The following is a 14,277-nucleotide window of genomic DNA, read 5'->3' as shown; positions in this document are numbered from 1 at the left end:
CAAGGAGGTCAGCATGCAGAAGCCAGTGTCAGCCACCCTCATCAGATGTGGCTGAGCAATGAGGAGGTGACAAGATGCTGTAAGCATCTTCATCACAAAAGTACTGCCTTTAGTAAGATATAGGCAGATGTAACTCCAGGCTGCTTCTATTCTAATGAAAATATGACATACCTGCAGACTCTCTGCAATTGTACTATTAACTGTTGTGATATTCCCTGGATAAGTTTGGCACCTGCCAAACAGCACTACCCCAAAGTATTCCTGAGTTTGTCTGAAACATTAAAAAATTACAGGACCATTGCTATTACTTAGTTTGCATCCATCCACCACTTTGTGGGAGCTATTAGTACAGATGCAAACTATTCTGGGACAACTGGTCCAGCTGCCTGGGAATAATCTCAGGTGTACATGATTTATGTTTATAGCTAAAGCCCCTGGGGTTTAAGTTTGATGCAAAAGATTGGTTTGCAACCTGTGGTTAGGTGCCAAAGTTCAAGAGCAATGCAGGCTGTTAAAGCCCAGGAATGCCTCACTCCCAGCAGCTTCAGCACGACTTGAGTATGCACAGTGAGTCACTGGGCACTGCTGACCTGAAATGGTCAAGGAAGCATTTACAAGGCACAGAGGAAACACATCTCTGTTTCAGTGGTCAAAAAATTCAACTTCCTGAACGCCAGCCTGGAAAGTCAATCTTTTGTGCTTGTCGGGGTTTTAAAAAGAATAGTTTTGCAAGACAGCTCAAGTGATTCAGCAGTGAACTGTTGACAAAAGGGGTTGTAGAAAGGATGCGAACTGCCAAAGGAACATTTGTCCACCATACAAACACATCAGTCATGAAGAAACTGAATCAAATACATCATAGATTACATATACCTAACACACAGCTTATTTATTTTATGTTATCTGTATTATATTATGTTGTCCTTAACACATAACTTTGTTTTATTTAAAGATTCAATGTTTTCAAAAGAAAAAATGCCATTGCTTAAGATCAAGAAGTAATTTGCTTGTAACAAGATTTTATGAGGATATTCTGTTCATTTTTCCACACTGCTAAGCAAAAAAAAAAAAAAAAAAAAAGGGCAGCAAGATAAACCACTTTTAAGAGGAACTTCTAAATATTTATAATTAGCCAATGTTGACAAAGAATAATATACATAATTAGTACTAAAATTATTTTACTGATATTCCATGGTAACACTGAGTCCTCCTTTTTTTTCTTTACTAGGAAATACTTATTTAGAATATATACTACTCAATTTTTAAAAGTGAAATAAAATATACTGTTAATTTCAATAATTACAAATTACAGCTTGAGTTACAGATACAAAAAACTGCTAGATTGTCTTTTCTTATGTAGTATACTATGTGTCAGGACCCAGACATCAGTAAATCATTGGAAGCCAAGGTAAAAGTTAGTCTTGCCATGCAAATTTTATTCTACACTATTCACAGCTCTAGTTTGGATAAAAATTAGTTTGTATTATTTTATAAATGTTTCAGTGAACCATTTTTGAGAGACTGATCTACTGAATATCTGTGTGGCTCTGAAATACATTTACCAAGATAAGGATTTTAGGGCAAGTATCCAGAATTTACTCAAACAGGTGTTTTTTCTTGACCTTACACCATACCAGTTTTATCAGTTTCAGAAATGAGACAAAAGTTCATTCATATTATCACAGAATCACAGAATGCTAGGGATTGGAAGAGACTTCAAGAGATCATCTAGTCCAATCCCCCTGCCGGAGCAGGAACACTTAGATGAGGCTACACAGGAACGTGTCCAGGCCGGTTTTGAATATCTCCAGAGTAGGAGACTCCACAATCCCCCTGGGCAGCCTGTTCCAGTGTCCGTCACCCTCACTGCGAAGAAGTTTCTTCTCAAATTTAAGTGGAACCTCTTGTATTCCAGTTTGAAGCTATTACCCCTTGTCCTACCATTGGTTGTCACCGAGAAGAGCCTGGCTCCATCCTTGTGACACTAACCCTTTATATATTTATAAACATTAATGAGGTCTTCATGAGGTTATTTCATATTTTAGATAATTACTTAATACCTTCATGTCACCAGCTTCCTTTCTCCTAACCCAAAGCAGCTCCATTAACACACCCTTCCTGATTGAAAATACAGCACAACCAACTTCAAATGTGAAGTATTTTCTCAAGTAAAGTTTCATATGTTTTTAAGCAATGTGAGCCTAACTCGGAAAGAAGCAATCATATGAGACCAACGTGAACAATCCACGAGTGAAACTTTAGATACTATGACCTCATTTCAAGGAGATGGAAGCACATGTTGCATCACAAATACCAGAAGTGGTTACTGCCTTCAAGGCAGGAATGAAAAGAACATTAGTTTTGATCCGAATTCTGGACTGATCGTCTCCCAGAAGCTGAAGGTTTGCAAACACTTCCAAGGTTATAATCTCTTCAAAGGAACAGAAAAATGCCTATTTGCAGCTAAGTGGCTAGTAATGCCTGTGCCTGCATCTTCTCATTTACTTTCCAGAATCTTTGAATTCCAGGTGAATTCCTTTTTTAATTCTAGCTACATACTCAGACCTTGCTCTATTTACAGCCTGTGTCTAAGTAATTACATATTATGCCAACAGAAAAATTAATCAATTGAATAACCTGTATTTTAAGTGAAACCACAAGAAGTCAGCATTTTAGATGTAAACAAAGAGTCATAAAACAAGACAAAACAACTTTTACTTGTATAACATATCAAGAACACTTTGAAAATGTTTAAATGTTGTCCAATAGTCTTAAATTTCCATATCTAAATGTTTATAAACTCTATTTTTAATTTCTTAAATATTCTGGATCACAGAATGATTGGGGTTGGAAGGGACCTCTGGAGATCATCTAGTCAAACCCACCTGCTACATCAGGTACACCTAGGGATATGCTTCTGAATCTACAAATTTTTTGCCTCTGTTACATCAGTGTATTCTGCTGATGAGAAGTCTGAAGAAAACGTGAGCAGAGCCAGCCTGTGTGGGTGGCTTCATCCACATTGCTTAGAGGAATAGTTAAGCTAGTCTACATTCCTTTTGTTTTACTGATTTCCAAACATTCCTGCAAAAACTTCAAAATTGTATTCTTTCCTAGGTATAACACCAGGCCAAGTTAGTAGTCCTTGCTTTTGAGACAATAGAAGTTCCTTCAGACCCGGGCAAAATTACCAGACAAATACATACATTTAACAATCTGCTGGATGTAACACTTAACAACAGTCCTTTTGAGTGCAATTCAATAGCCTAAATATGGCCATTTCATGTCATTTGGGTCATTCCAGGATACCCAAGACACTACATGAGACTGGCATATACAACCAAGTAGCCAGAGGAGACCTGTGATCTCCTGAGCAGCCATGTGTGGGCAACTGCCAGTTACCTCTCATGGGCCATTGTACTACTACTAATATGCATGTATATACATACACGTATAGTGTGTGTGTGTTGATCTATATAGTATATGTATGTGTATACATATGTGTATATCAGTAGTAGCACAATAGCCTGTATCTATACATACATATGTGCATATGTCTCTGAGAGGTTTGCTTTGGGGGACAAAACGTATGAACTTTCTATTCGTGCCCTTTTTATACTTATAAAACAAGCAGCAAAAGATGAGTCAGAATAATTTGCCAGTTTAGCTTGCCCATAAACAGAGACAAAAGTGTTATTTACTACAGAAGTTCACTCACCTGAAGACTCTCTCTACCAACATGATAAAAGGCTATTCTTCATCTTTGCTCACCTGTATCTTTCATGGTTGTACTTTCAGGTGAAGTGGGGCCCACTGTGTTCAGAAACTGACACATGCAATGTAGATTGTGTTTCCATTAGCATTAAGGTCTAGTATATGCTTTATTACACCTTCCTACATGGAACTCCATGTACATTTCAAATACATTATTTGTTTATAACTTCTACCCCACAGCAATTGAAAACAGTTTTTATAAATGTGAATTGATCATAGTACCCACCCACCTTTAACAACAACTAAAAGAGACAGTAACCCTTCAGTATTTTCAAAAATGATTTAGTTCCTGAAATAGATATATCCATTATTAGCTTTCCGAATGGAACCGTTCTTCTTGCCTTATCAACACATTTTACTTTAAAAAAAACAGCAAATGTTGATAATGTTCAAATTGAATTTTTCTATAGAGTTATCTACTGTGATATTCTAATTTAATTAATCAAAGGCAGAATAGCAGCATTATTTTTCCTTTTCCAGGCTACTGTCAATGTTTTGAATTGAATTATTCACATAGATTTGTATTTCCTTTGGCAAACTACTGATCATCTACAACTGACTAAAAGACATGATTTTCAAATGAAAGTACAAGAAAATTTAATCCCTCCAAATTGAACACAAACACAGTGTTGAAAACACCAAGAAGGCTCAGACCTACTAACCTTACATGATTCAAATTCAGTATATGAAGGTATGTGAATATCTGATACACAAAGGTAGCGTTTTGTGAAAAAGCAAAACATTGACTAGTTGAAAACTGCTACCTAAATTTCAAACCTTTACTTAACAGTGCTGTCTAAATGGGTCTGCAGAACTAATTACAAGAGCACAGCTAGTTAGAAACAGGACAGACTGAGGTAACTGGAAGTGGGCTGGACGTGATGTGAAATGCCCAATAACCACATTGGTTCAGACCCAGGATCTGTATAGCCTTGTAATCCTCTCTTCAGCAACAGTGGCTACAAATGAACACTACATGAAAAGAAATAACAGGACAAGTGTATGTGACATTTCTCTTATATAGTTTCCTATTTTCTGGTCACAGAATTTGCTGAGTCCAATCCAATTGTCTACTGGAAATCCTCAATGGAACTATCTTTCAAGTTGTTTTCGTTCTCCCTTTAGTCTGTACAAACTGTTTGCATCCATAATGACCTTTGTAAGGGAATCTCACAAATCCCTACTGTGTGTGATATTACCTACTTTTCCTTGTTCTAAACCTGGTCTCTTGAAGCTACACTTCTATGTCTAAGGAAAAACTACTTGGCACTCAGTCTCTATCCATTCTCTTTGTTATATCCAAAACTGGGATCCAAAAACACCCATCAAACCAACTCTGAAGACCCCCAGAGGAACCTAAAGTCATTAGGCATCTCCCTGCTTTATCTGAAAGTCCTGAGTATGATTGATTTTCTCCTTTGGTACAGCTCTGAAGCTGTCTTCCCTTAGCTGGGTGCTCTATTTCAGGACTAAGGCAGGCTGGGAAATGGAATAGAGGTAGAACCACATTAAAATCCTCCATGAACAGTATGGAAGGAGTGTTCTGAGTATGTCTAACACTTACAGCAATACATTAAAAGAAAACAAAAGTTGGTAGCTTATCTGATTTTATTTTTCAGTGATGAAAGTATGTGTAGAAGGAAAACTACAGCCTGGTGGTTAGAAATTTCACAGAGGTAAAAGGAAAATTTGCATTTTGATCCTGCTCCCAGAACTATTTGCACTTTATTCGAAGTCTGCTTTCATATAAAACTGACAAAATAAGTTTGAGATGAACAATGTAGTGTGCAACCTCAAAAGTAGAGGAAGATGAACAATTTATCTTGGAGTCTATTTAAATTCAAACAACTTCAAGCAAAGTTTACATGCTATGGAGAGCCCACAGCACCGAAAGAGAAAAGCAGGCTCAGAAACCTAGTGGGGACAGGCTATGTAGCCATCCCTTGCCACCACTAAGGCAAAGTTTCTGCCTGTGAGAGAGAAAGAATCTGCAAAAATATTCATTGGATCACTAGATCAAAATTGTTAGATACAAAACAAGATATATGGTTCTGATAACTGTCTCTGGACCAGTCCTTCCTTGAATGCTTATCTAAGCGTGAGTTCAAAGAAACAAAGAATTTCCGCATTCTCATTACGGTCCTAGATGGTAAGGATATTAACACATGCAACTCTTCCATTCAAAACATAGCAAAGTGTTCCCATGTTTTCTGAGCAGACGAGTTAAGGTACTGCATTTACATGAATTACAGTTTTCCAACTGAATAACAAATTATTTTTCACCAGAATATTTGTCCTCACTAATGACTAGCGTCCTGCCAAATTTTCAACTAATGGTTATTTTTAGGTCTAAACTACCAGGATAACTTCAACATTTTGGTGAGTGATAAAAACAGAGAAATTCTCAAGTGAATCTGCCACATCACTTAGAGCTTAGCTTAGTTTTATATTTGTACCTGTAAGTGCAGACCTTGGGTGATAGATCATAAAAGCCGTACTCCAGTCCTATAATACCATGAAAAAAAATGGCTAGTTTGCCACTGGTTTGTTTACTTATCCTCAATAAAGTAGGTTGCAGTAATGAAAAAAAAAATCCCACACACCACAAACATTCATCAATGACCCTTTTGTGCCTGACACATCCAAAATCTTTCATTTCCGTATGTCCCAATCCCATATATATCCTGTATGTGTGTAATACCCCACCCAATCTCACAGTATGATTTATATGCTAGCACTAAACTGTGTTCTCAGAAGTGTTTAAAAACATTAAATCTCAGGAGTATTTTTTGTTATACAACACAGGAAAGCTGCTAGATTTGTCCAACACACACCAATTTAGTAATAGAGCAGGCTGAAACATAGAAAAGAGTTAATGGTTTCTAGTTTCTTCATCTGTGTGCATTTTTTCATGGAATATCATCCATCAATAAAGTGTTATGACTCAAAGGCTATTGCTGTGTAAAATGTAATTTTGAAAGATCTGAAATTCTGACAAAACTAAGAAATTTGGAGCTGAAATAAGGCAACTTTTGAAAACCAAAAACTACTCAATTGATATTCCTGCCTGCCAACTGTGCAATCTTATCTTTTCTGCTCGAAAGTGGTAAATATCAAGTGAAATGCTTCCTGCATTTCAGAGATGAAAGCATAGGAGAAGATACCACTGTACTGTAATCAAGACATCCATCTTAGCATTTCACTGGAGGATCTACAGCCCTACCATACAAAACTGCACTGAGAAGTGGCAGGATTAGTTAAAATATTCTGAGAGCTGCTCTAAGTGGTTTAATAAATAAATAAAAAATATTTTCCCTTAAGACATATTTTCCAATTGTGCGCTTTTCTTCTTGTGGCTACTTAGCAACAGCAGTCATTTTCCATACAGGAATCCTCCTGGTACGTTGAAAGAGCCCTAGGCAAACCACAATATAAAATGTTCATTATTCTGAATTCACAGGTGGGAAAAAAGAGAAGAAAAAAAAAAGAATATAAAAAGATACTGAGTTCAAAATAACAATTCATTGTTTGGCAGTTGTTACAAAATCTCTTTTGCCTATATTCCAGACACAATTTTACATTCTTAATCATAATTGGCTTTTCTCAATATATATAAAAAATAATTCTAAAAATCTGAAAATCACTAACATCAGTCCATTGCCACAGTGTTCAGCCACATTGGGAGCCACTTTGCAGTAAAATAGCTATGCAACCATTTCAAATAACATTTTCTATAATCCTAGTTGGAATAAGTGATTCAACATCAAAAATGTTGGACACTCACTTTCCCTATTGTGCCTAGGGATACCAGCAGCAATGGTACTTTAGGAAGAAAAATTGAATGTTTAGAGAACATAATGCAGACAAAACCATCCCACTTAATCATCAAAATATACCTACTGCAAGATCAAATCCATTTCTAGTTCTTTACAATTTAGTAGCATTGTGGTTACTCAAAGATGCTAATTAGCATCTGACTGTACTGTTGAAGCTTCATCTGTTCTCTCATCCTCTCTTATCCTGTTGGTTAATTGGTTGGAATATTCATATCCACAGGAGTAAATCAAGTCCTGTAAAGACGGTTATCCGATTAATACAGGAAACAGATGTGTTGCTACTGTGTAAGGACTATGAACACAGTTCAGCAAAATCTTTAACCATGTGCTTAAATTTATTTGAAAATTCTTTAAAGCTATTATCAAGGTTTGATATTAATATATCAGAGATCCTGCACTCTCTCTTAGACTTTCCAGATTTCATGAAATTTTTGTCTTCCTTTTTCAGCTTTCCAATATCCTTCTAAAAATAAAAGAGAAATGAATCATCATTTTCTGTGCTGGCATACTTGGAGAATTCTTCTCAGCACTTCCTGTTGTTTCCTTGTTTCAACATCCAAGGATTACATTAGCTCTTTTTGTCACAGTATTGCACAGGCAGATCACGGTTTCTTGATTCCCTCAATACTGTTTCCAGACCATTGTTCCCTGAGACATGGAATAAGATTATAACATTCGCTTGTTTCAATGTATGATTCATGCACAAAGTCCTGCTTCCCTGACTGGTTGCGGTGCCGACCTTCTAATCTCGTTCCTGCCATCACTGCTGGATCCAACCCACTCAGGGCAAGGATTGCAAACTCTGCTGAGTTTCCCAGGAAATACAAGCAGCCCCATTTGTTAGATTCACTTCAGATAGATGGTATGTATACAGACTCCGTTTAGGATGAGGGGCAGTGGGTACAAACTGAAACACAGGAAGTTCCATCTGAATATGATGAGAAGCTTCTTTACTTTGAGGGTGACATACACTGAAACAGGCTGCCCAGAGAGGCTGTGAAGTCTCCTTCTCTGGAAATATTCAAAAACTGCCTGAACACAATTCCTGTGCAACCTGCTCTAGATGAACCTGCTTTAGCAGGGGGATTGGTTGGACTCAGTGATCTCCAGAGGTCCCTTCCAAACCCCAGCCACTCTCTGATTCTGTGATTATGTTCTATGGATGCAATCAGCCACTCTAGAGGGGACTAACTTTGAGTTAGTTCATTGGTGTGGTCCACAAAGACAATACAAGAACAACCTAAGGGCTTATTCACTTTGTAGAGGAAAGATCATTGTATAGTCCAGCATAAATAAAAAAAATATTATATGGAGCAATACTGCTCCTACTCCAAAAGATCTAGACGAATTAAAAGTTTCTTGCATACTAAATTAAAACCTACTGAAAAGGGGATAAAATGTCATTTGCAATCAGGTTAAACAAGCTTCTCCACAAACATGTGTGCGTCTATGTGATTATGAGCCACTGTAGATAGGCAAAATGATTATCATACTACTTTCCTGGCTTAACTCTTCGAAGACTCTGAAAGTTTTTACTGTGAAGAAAATACTACAGTATCATTGTCACAATGATACCTCAACAACTAGGAGACAATTAATTGAAACATGCAAAAAATTGCCTGGAATGAATGCTTTCAGCAGACAAATCAGTGTATCACTGCTATAATACCCCTGAAATCAGCATTTATGACAAAGAGCTTTATGACTAGCAGTAAAAGTCAATGCTGACAATGGAAAGCATATGTGAAAGAGCACATTGCTTTAAGCTGATTCATTCTGATCCCTTTGAAGACAGTAGTAGTTTGGCTTCAAACTTAAATTAGAACTTTTTAAGACCTTAAAAATGAAAACTAGGAAACAACTCCAGGAGTTAGTGATGTTGGTTATAAAAGTAGTCCATTTGAACTTGGAAAAGAATATTCTCTGGAAAAGCTGCAAAAGGAAGGAATTTACATAACAGCAAATAAAAACTAGTACTCACTGAAAATACATCATAATCACTACCATTTGAAATTAAAATTCTGGGGAAAAAAACAAGCAAACAAAGCCCCTCAGACATTTAATTATCCACTCAGAATAACTGTGGAACAATTGCTCCAGGATGAAATCCCGTGTTATTTAAGCCAAATCAGAAGAAGGTGATCTACTAGGGTGGGGAGGAACTAAGCAGGGAAGATCACCCATGGAAAAACTTTAATGAAATGACCAAATACAACAACAACTATTTCAGTTAGATTTCCTAGTGTAGAGAAATTCACAGAAAATAAAACATAGCAGAATGTTCTCTGGGTGACCCACCATTGGAAAGCAATGAGGCAGAAAGTGGTACATCCTGGAGTAGTAGGGTTAGAAATTTAAAAAAAAAACAAAAAAAAAGAAAAAAGGCAATAAGCTGAGCTATTTCCTATAGGAAAATGGGCAGCTGTCCAAATTAGGAATAGGTGGATGTAAATTGCCTGTGCTTACCTTTGATTTCACCACTTGAAAAGCTGTGTTGGACTATTCTGCTTTAGGATATTCTTACCACAGTGTATTGCAGGAAATCTGGATGTCGTAAAGATGTATTTTAAAATCAATATAGGGACAGAAAATATTATAAAATTTGAGAAATCGTTTCAGGACTTACCTATCAAACTCTAATTGCTATGGCTCTGGCTAGTTGTATATGCTAATAACAATGGATGTTAACCTTCATTTGGACAGGGCAGGGAGGGGCTATGTGATAGATAACCACTTATTAACCAGAAGTCTGGTTTGTAAAAGGAACCTCCTACACGCAGAATAAATAAATTTTAACCTCTAAGAATATGAGTCTGAAGTGGCAGCAAATTTGAAGTAAGAACACTTTAGTGAATACATTATAGAATGTACACTTTTCCAGTGCTTCCAAAAAAGAAAGGAAACATTAACAAGCATAAAAAAAACATAGACTTCATAGAGGAGGTTATTCAATGAATGCATTTGTATATGTGCCAGGAGTCTGATTTGAAAAAAAAAGGAATGAAGAGTAAGAATTTGTACAGATTCAGAGCTGTTGAGGGAGCAACAAAATCAGAAAGCTTTGTGTTTTCTGCATTAGATTACTGTTGTTCTGGAATTGACTAAATCTTCTGCTTGTCTCTCACTCAACACTCCCAATGAGTTTTGGCAGACACTTCTGCCCAATGACATATAGAATTAACAGAATGTATAATAATATAACTTGGAAGAGTGGATCTTTTTTTTACCAATCAACACCATTTTGAAGCTACCTCTTTAACAGAAACAACTGTCTGAATTCTGGAGCACAGCAGTAATAACAGTTGTTAGCAGAGATGTTGACCTATGGGCTAGAGGGAAATAGGGTAACCATCCATAGCTCTTATGAGGAAGATAACTGGCACAAGTGTACTAACTAGACTCTGACAAATAAGGTCTCTCAGGTAGAAATTGCCCTGGGAGACCCTGGAACTTCCATCTTCTGAAAGAGGACGCCATCTTCATTCTCACAGTTCACAACTGTGGTTGATTCAGGCAAAAAAAAAAACAATAACTAAACAGAATCATGTACTCCATTTGCAGATGTCTGCATAGAGCATTCTTGCCACAATACAGCTACTCTTATTTGCAAAGCTCTAGCATTTCAGACTGTTTTAAGAATGATATTACGAAGTTTACACAGAGAAGGGTTTAATCTGGCAGCACTTTGTTTCTCTTGCAACCATGTTTTGGGCAGCATAGTGTACTGACATCTTTTATTTCATTTCAAAATTAGGGAGTGCCGTCATCTTCTACCTTCCTTGACTACCAGTCACTAAAACTTGGCATCCTGCTTTTCATCACCCTATTTGTCTTCCAGGCAACCCCTTATTCACACTGCTAGTAATACATTGGAAAAGAAAGATACTGCCACTAACTCAGGAAATCTCTGAGCTCCAAACTGCTGGATACTGGAGAACTATTCTTGGGGAAATATTACCATAAATTGATTCTAATCTTATATCCTTAAATATACATCCACTTTTACCACTGCTGGAGATAGGACATTGTGCTACATAAACATTTGATCTGACCCAGCATAGCCATTCTTTTGTTCTTGGAGTTCATTTGAAACAAACTGTTTGCTTAGCCTAACATACTACTTAACTTCTGTTTCAGAGATGAAATCAAATGTCTTTGATCTCATGTGACAGCAGGGTATAAGTAGACTGCATCTTACATATGTGAGAAAAGTAGCTTAGAAATGTTCTACGCCCATTGGTAAAAACACATAGCAGAATAGACTTTATAAAAATCCAAGTATATGGACAAGAATTAGCAAGCCTACATGATTTATTTTTAACTAGTTTATAAACAACAGAGAAATCTCAAGCTAGAAGGAAACATGCAATAAAGTCTCTATATCATCCACAGAATTCAGTCTTGTATCCACTGCTCTCCTTGGAGCACAGTCTTCCATTTAGCTTCTTATTTTGTAGAAACCAGATATGTTCACGCAAGGTCCTGAGCCATTTCCTAGAGAGAATCTTCTCTAAAGCAAGTGTAAAGAAATTCTTCTGGAAACCTTTAAAAGCTGCAGACAGCCTCCAAATGATTATTACCAGGAGCTAAAAAGTTTTGCAAAACATGCATGCAATCATAAAGGGCGGAAACAATGCCACAAAAGCAAGGGTATCACTCAACACAGTCTCGCTTTCTGAGCGCCCAGCTAAACCCAGTCCTGATTACAGTAACTCATTTCCACAGCTACAGGTGACAGGCAGCGCAAAGTGACCCACGGTCATAATGACATTCTCACACTCAAGAGGACAGAAGACATAACTGCTTCATGTTTGCAAACAGTGCTGAACATTATGATTAAAACTAAACAAGGGCAAGTGCTAAGTTAAGAGAAGTGGAATCAGGGGCATAACAATACACAGCTATACAAGCCCTTGACCACAGAAAAGCAAAATGGCAACCCCTCCTAAGAGTTCCCTTAATACTGCTAACAGGACAGACACACATCCAAACTGGTGTATGATCAGCTGTGAACATACCATGGGACAGGAGCACAAACACAACTAAAAGGGCTGACCTAGCCTGCAACAGCTCCTGCAAAATCCACATCTACTTGTCCTTATGGACTTACCCAAGTAAGTTTTTATGCTACATCCACTACCATGATGCCTGGATATATTTTAAAATGTCTGTGCTGTTACCCAATCCATATTTTACTTCTCTCTTACCTAGTCTCTGTCCTAAATTTGTCTTCCTGTGCCTGATAACTCAAAGAGTAAGAGAAGTTAAATAGGAATCAAGTGAGCTTTTGATAATGTAATTCCATTTTCTCTCTGTAGGCATTCTTCTGACATTGCTTGCCTAGAGTAGCAAGCTTTCCTCTCATCTTTCAGGCCCTTTGCCAGCTTCTCTTCCTTTTCCATAATCCTTTTTGAACGGTAATAAAATCTCAGACATTCGTGCAACAACAGTATGATGTTACTAACAAGAAGTTTCTAAGAGTACACATATAGGAAAAAAAAAGATCATTACAGAACGAGAAGACCCATGCTGAACAGCAGGTTACCACTTTCCTGCAAGATACAAAAAGGTGAGATTTGCTGTCCCTGAATGTTAGAGAAGCATAGGGAAACAAAACCAAAACCAAAACCAAACAAAAAAAAAAAAAGTGGGAGGGGGTCTTAAAACAACCCTTCTTTTTTCTTAAAAAAAATCCTGCTAGTACAGGAATCCATTGGACACTTCTAAGATCTGTCTGAAATTCAGATGGGTGTAGAATATGCTATAGAAAGATTTGACAAAGTAAATACAAACAAATTGCCAGAACTGGGTGGTATTCACCCAGGATACGTAAAGGAGCTCAAGAATGAAAAAACAAAATTAGACTAAAGAGTGATACACTCTCAAATCTGCTTTTGTAAGTTATGAGTGGCAAAGGAAAAACACGTCAACTTTTTTAAAACATTACGGGTTAGGTCTGTGAAGCTGCAGGTTGTGCTCACAATTTAGCAGAACATATAAGACTAAAACTAAAAGAGATAACTGCATAGATGTGATGATTCAAGAAAAGTCAACATCGCTTTTGCTAAGGAAGGCCTGCCTTATTACCCTCGTGTTATTCTTTGATACAGCTGCCACAATCTACTTGACTTTTCAAAAACCTTTTACGGAACTCTCTTGCCAGAACTATGAGGAACTGCTAAGAGCCTTTACCAAACTGTATGATTTGCTACAAATTAGCAGAGGAAGTTCAGAGTAAGTAAAGGTGAAGGCACACAAGGAAAAATGACCCTAAATCTATATGTTATGATGCCACAATGATACACACTGAGCTGACCGTTACCATGAGTCATGACAGATGTTCCATGAAAACATCAACCCAGTGCTCAGTTTAGGTCAAAAAAGGCAAATGAAATGTTTGGAATTCTTAGGGAAGATACAGAGAACAGAACAGAGAACCTGTCATAAATCTATGTATAAATCTGTGGTTTGTCTATACCTGGAATACCAGTTGCAGTTTTGGTCACTTCCTCTTAAGCAGGATATGGAAGGACACAAAAGGTTCAAGACAACCAAGGATGACCCAAGGTCTGGAATATCTGCAGAATATTCCCTTTGTATGGGGAATGAAGAATAAAGTAAACCGGGATTGCACCCTGAAGAAGAGGTAACTTAGAGGGAGTATGAC

At 37.2% G+C, this 14,277-nt stretch overlaps 1 protein-coding gene across 7 annotated transcripts in view; it reads right to left on the bottom strand.

Moving 5' to 3' along the window:
• Nucleotides 1–14,277, bottom strand: part of ESR1 (estrogen receptor 1) — a 186,753-nt gene that overhangs the window by 125,697 nt on the left and 46,779 nt on the right. Inside the window, exon 1 of one of the 7 annotated variants that reach the window (XM_082049625.1) lies at nt 10,077–10,154. The exons of the other annotated variants lie outside the window; for them this stretch is intronic. The gene's annotated coding sequence lies outside the window, so the exon portion shown is untranslated. Of the gene's footprint in view, nt 1–10,076; nt 10,155–14,277 lie in introns of those variants that run through there. 7 annotated transcript variants of the gene reach the window in all.

Source organism: Streptopelia decaocto, assembly GCF_964273445.1.
Source record: "Streptopelia decaocto genome assembly, chromosome: 3".
Taxonomy (NCBI): Eukaryota; Metazoa; Chordata; class Aves; order Columbiformes; family Columbidae; genus Streptopelia; species Streptopelia decaocto.
This window is presented reverse-complemented; position numbering and strand designations above follow the sequence as displayed.